We start from the raw sequence: 6,108 nt of genomic DNA on the forward strand, positions 1-6,108 counted from the left end.
TTTTGACCGTTTTTTAAAAAACATCATTGTACATTGAAATTTCTGTTTGCGTATGCTTTAGAAGCAAGAATTAAGAGGACTACATTCATTATTTCAGCTGAAAAATGCTTAGTTTATGATTTATAGTCAACATTAATGAAATGTTCCAAACAAGCGTTTTCAGCCCGAGTGGAGCACATTTTGACCCTTTTTTTAAAAACATCATTGTACATTGAAATTTCTGCTTGCGTATGCTTTAGAAGCAAGAATTAAGAGGACTACATTCATTATTTCAGCTGAAAAATGCTTAGTTTATGATTTATAGTTAACATTAATGTCATGTCCCAAACAAGCGTTTTCAGCCCGAGTGGAGCACATTTTGACTGTTTTTTTAAAAACATCATTGTACATTGAAATTTCTGCTTGCGTATGCTTTAGAAGCGAGAATTAAGAGGACTACATTCATTATTTCAGCTGAAAAATGCTTAGTTTTTGATTTATAGTCAACATTAATGAAATGTCCCCAACAGCGTTTTCAGCCCGAGTGGAGCACATTTTGACCGTTTTTTTAAAAACATCATTGTACATTGAAATTTCTGCTTGCGTATGCTTTAGAAGCAAGAATTAAGAGGACTACATTCATTATTTCAGCTGAAAAATGCTTAGTTTATGATTTATAGTCAACATTAAGGAAATGTTCCGAACAAGCGTTTTCAGCCCGAGTGGAGCACATTTTGACCGTTTTTTAAAAAACATCATTGTACATTGAAATTTCTGTTTGCGTATGCTTTAGAAGCAAGAATTAAGAGGACTACATTCATTATTTCAGCTGAAAAATGCTTAGTTTATGATTTATAGTCAACATTAATGTAATGTCCCAAACAAGCGTTTTCAGCCCGAGTGGAGCACATTTTGACCGTTTTTTTAAAAACATCATTGTACATTGAAATTTCTGCTTGCGTATGCTTTAGAAGCAAGAATTAAGAGGACTACATTCATTATTTCAGCTGAAAAATGCTTAGTTTATGATTTATAGTCAACATTAATGAAATGTCCCCAACAGCGTTTTCAGCCCGAGTGGAGCACATTTTGACTGTTTTTTTAAAAACATCATTGTACATTGAAATTTCTGCTTGCGAATGCTTTAGAAGCAAGAATTAAGAGGACTACATTCATTATTTCAGCTGAAAAATGCTTAGTTTTTGATTTGTAGTCAACATTAAGGAAATGTTCCGAACAAGCGTTTTCAGCCCGAGTGGAGCACATTTTGACCGTTTTTTAAAAAACATCATTGTACATTGAAATTTCTGTTTGCGTATGCTTTAGAAGCAAGAATTAAGAGGACTACATTCATTATTTCAGCTGAAAAATGCTTAGTTTATGATTTATAGTCAACATTAATGAAATGTTCCAAACAAGCGTTTTCAGCCCGAGTGGAGCACATTTTGACCCTTTTTTTAAAAACATCATTGTACATTGAAATTTCTGCTTGCGTATGCTTTAGAAGCAAGAATTAAGAGGACTACATTCATTATTTCAGCTGAAAAATGCTTAGTTTATGATTTATAGTTAACATTAATGTCATGTCCCAAACAAGCGTTTTCAGCCCGAGTGGAGCACATTTTGACTGTTTTTTTAAAAACATCATTGTACATTGAAATTTCTGCTTGCGTATGCTTTAGAAGCGAGAATTAAGAGGACTACATTCATTATTTCAGCTGAAAAATGCTTAGTTTTTGATTTATAGTCAACATTAATGAAATGTCCCCAACAGCGTTTTCAGCCCGAGTGGAGCACATTTTGACCGTTTTTTTAAAAACATCATTGTACATTGAAATTTCTGCTTGCGTATGCTTTAGAAGCAAGAATTAAGAGGACTACATTCATTATTTCAGCTGAAAAATGCTTAGTTTATGATTTATAGTCAACATTAAGGAAATGTTCCGAACAAGCGTTTTCAGCCCGAGTGGAGCACATTTTGACCGTTTTTTAAAAAACATCATTGTACATTGAAATTTCTGTTTGCGTATGCTTTAGAAGCAAGAATTAAGAGGACTACATTCATTATTTCAGCTGAAAAATGCTTAGTTTATGATTTATAGTCAACATTAATGTAATGTCCCAAACAAGCGTTTTCAGCCCGAGTGGAGCACATTTTGACCGTTTTTTTAAAAACATCATTGTACATTGAAATTTCTGCTTGCGTATGCTTTAGAAGCAAGAATTAAGAGGACTACATTCATTATTTCAGCTGAAAAATGCTTAGTTTATGATTTATAGTCAACATTAATGAAATGTCCCCAACAGCGTTTTCAGCCCGAGTGGAGCACATTTTGACTGTTTTTTTAAAAACATCATTGTACATTGAAATTTCTGCTTGCGAATGCTTTAGAAGCAAGAATTAAGAGGACTACATTCATTATTTCAGCTGAAAAATGCTTAGTTTTTGATTTGTAGTCAACATTAATGAAATGTCCCCAACAGCGTTTTCAGCCCGAGTGGAGCACATTTTGACTGTTTTTTTAAAAACATCATTGTACATTGAAATTTCTGCTTGCGTATGCTTTAGAAGCAAGAATTAAGAGGACTACATTCATTATTTCAGCTGAAAAATGCTTAGTTTATGATTTATAGTCAACATTAATGAAATGTTCCAAACAAGCGTTTTCAGCCCGAGTGGAGCACATTTTGACCGTTTTTTAAAAAACATCATTGTACATTGAAATTTCTTTTTGCGTATGCTTTAGAAGCAAGAATTAAGAGGACTACATTCATTATTTCAGCTGAAAAATGCTTAGTTTATGATTTATAGTCAACATTAATGTAATGTCCCAAACAAGCGTTTTCAGCCCGAGTGGAGCACATTTTGACTGTTTTTTTAAAAACATCATTGTACATTGAAATTTCTGCTTGCGTATGCTTTAGAAGCAAGAATTAGGAGGACTACATTCATTATTTCAGCTGAAAAATGCTTAGTTTTTGATTTATAGTCAACATTAATGAAATGTCCCCAACAGCGTTTTCAGCCCGAGTGGAGCACATTTTGACTGTTTTTTTTAAAAACATCATTGTACATTGAAATTTCTGCTTGCGTATGCTTTAGAAGCAAGAATTAAGAGGACTACATTCATTATTTCAGCTGAAAAATGCTTAGTTTATGATTTATAGTCAACATTAAGGAAATGTTCCAAACAAGCGTTTTCAGCCCGAGTGGAGCACATTTTGACCCTTTTTTTAAAAACATCATTGTACATTGAAATTTCTGCTTGCGTATGCTTTAGAAGCAAGAATTAAGAGGACTACATTCATTATTTCAGCTGAAAAATGCTTAGTTTATGATTTATAGTCAACATTAATGTCATGTCCCAAACAAGCGTTTTCAGCCCGAGTGGAGCACATTTTGACTGTTTTTTTAAAAACATCATTGTACATTGAAATTTCTGCTTGCGTATGCTTAAGAAGCAAGAATTAAGAGGACTACATTCATTATTTCAGCTGAAAAATGCTTAGTTTATGATTTATAGTCAACATTAATGAAATGTTCCAAACAAGCGTTTTCAGCCCGAGTGGAGCACATTTTGACCGTTTTTTTAAAAACATCATTGTACATTGAAATTTCTGCTTGCGTATGCTTTAGAAGCAAGAATTAAGAGGACTACATTCATTATTTCAGCTGAAAAATGCTTAGTTTATGATTTATAGTCAACATTAATGAAATGTCCCCAACAGCGTTTTCAGCCCGAGTGGAGCACATTTTGACTGTTTTTTTAAAAACATCATTGTACATTGAAATTTCTGCTTGCGAATGCTTTAGAAGCAAGAATTAAGAGGACTACATTCATTATTTCAGCTGAAAAATGCTTAGTTTTTGATTTGTAGTCAACATTAATGAAATGTCCCCAACAGCGTTTTCAGCCCGAGTGGAGCACATTTTGACTGTTTTTTTAAAAACATCATTGTACATTGAAATTTCTGCTTGCGTATGCTTTAGAAGCAAGAATTAAGAGGACTACATTCATTATTTCAGCTGAAAAACGCTTAGTTTATGATTTATAGTCAACATTAAGGAAATGTTCCAAACAAGCGTTTTCAGCCCGAGTGGAGCACATTTTGACCCTTTTTTTAAAAACATCATTGTACATTGAAATTTCTGCTTGCGTATGCTTTAGAAGCAAGAATTAAGAGGACTACATTCATTATTTCAGCTGAAAAATGCTTAGTTTATGATTTATAGTCAACATTAATGTCATGTCCCAAACAAGCGTTTTCAGCCCGAGTGGAGCACATTTTGACTGTTTTTTTAAAAACATCATTGTACATTGAAATTTCTGCTTGCGTATGCTTTAGAAGCAAGAATTAAGAGGACTACATTCATTATTTCAGCTGAAAAATGCTTAGTTTATGATTTATAGTCAACATTAATGAAATGTTCCAAACAAGCGTTTTCAGCCCGAGTGGAGCACATTTTGACCGTTTTTTTAAAAACATCATTGTACATTGAAATTTCTGCTTGCGTATGCTTTAGAAGCAAGAATTAAGAGGACTACATTCATTATTTCAGCTGAAAAATGCTTAGTTTATGATTTATAGTCAACATTAATGAAATGTCCCCAACAGCGTTTTCAGCCCGAGTGGAGCACATTTTGACTGTTTTTTTTAAAAACATCATTGTACATTGAAATTTCTGCTTGCGTATGCTTTAGAAGCAAGAATTAAGAGGACTACATTCATTATTTCAGCTGAAAAATGCTTAGTTTATGATTTATAGTCAACATTAATGAAATGTCCCCAACAGCGTTTTCAGCCCGAGTGGAGCACATTTTGACTGTTTTTTTAAAAACATCATTGTACATTGAAATTTCTGCTTGCGTATGCTTTAGAAGCAAGAATTAAGAGGACTACATTCATTATTTCAGCTGAAAAATGCTTAGTTTTTGATTTATAGTCAACATTAATGAAATGTCCCCAACAGCGTTTTCAGCCCGAGTGGAGCACATTTTGACTGTTTTTTTTAAAAACATCATTGTACATTGAAATTTCTGCTTGCGTATGCTTTAGAAGCAAGAATTAAGAGGACTACATTCATTATTTCAGCTGAAAAATGCTTAGTTTATGATTTATAGTCAACATTAATGAAATGTTCCAAACAAGCGTTTTCAGCCCGAGTGGAGCACATTTTGACCCTTTTTTTAAAAACATCATTGTACATTGAAATTTCTGCTTGCGTATGCTTTAGAAGCAAGAATTAAGAGGACTACATTCATTATTTCAGCTGAAAAATGCTTAGTTTATGATTTATAGTTAACATTAATGTCATGTCCCAAACAAGCGTTTTCAGCCCGAGTGGAGCACATTTTGACTGTTTTTTTAAAAACATCATTGTACATTGAAATTTCTGCTTGCGTATGCTTTAGAAGCGAGAATTAAGAGGACTACATTCATTATTTCAGCTGAAAAATGCTTAGTTTATGATTTATAGTCAACATTAATGAAATGTTCCAAACAAGCGTTTTCAGCCCGAGTGGAGCACATTTTGACCCTTTTTTTAAAAACATCATTGTACATTGAAATTTCTGCTTGCGTATGCTTTAGAAGCAAGAATTAAGAGGACTACATTCATTATTTCAGCTGAAAAATGCTTAGTTTATGATTTATAGTCAACATTAATGTCATGTCCCAAACAAGCGTTTTCAGCCCGAGTGGAGCACATTTTGACTGTTTTTTTAAAAACATCATTGTACATTGAAATTTCTGCTTGCGTATGCTTTAGAAGCAAGAATTAAGAGGACTACATTCATTATTTCAGCTGAAAAATGCTTAGTTTATGATTTATAGTCAACATTAATGAAATGTTCCAAACAAGCGTTTTCAGCCCGAGTGGAGCACATTTTGACCCTTTTTTTAAAAACATCATTGTACATTGAAATTTCTGCTTGCGTATGCTTTAGAAGCAAGAATTAAGAGGACTACATTCATTATTTCAGCTGAAAAATGCTTAGTTTTTGATTTGTAGTCAACATTAATGAAATGTCCCCAACAGCGTTTTCAGCCCGAGTGGAGCACATTTTGACTGTTTTTTTTAAAAACATCATTGTACATTGAAATTTCTGCTTGCGTATGCTTTAGAAG

Source organism: Hippichthys cyanospilos, unplaced genomic scaffold (genome assembly GCF_059441005.1).
Source record: "Hippichthys cyanospilos isolate Australia breed blue-spotted pipefish unplaced genomic scaffold, RoL_Hcya_1.0 HiC_scaffold_23, whole genome shotgun sequence".
In the NCBI taxonomy this organism is placed as follows: domain Eukaryota; kingdom Metazoa; phylum Chordata; class Actinopteri; order Syngnathiformes; family Syngnathidae; genus Hippichthys; species Hippichthys cyanospilos.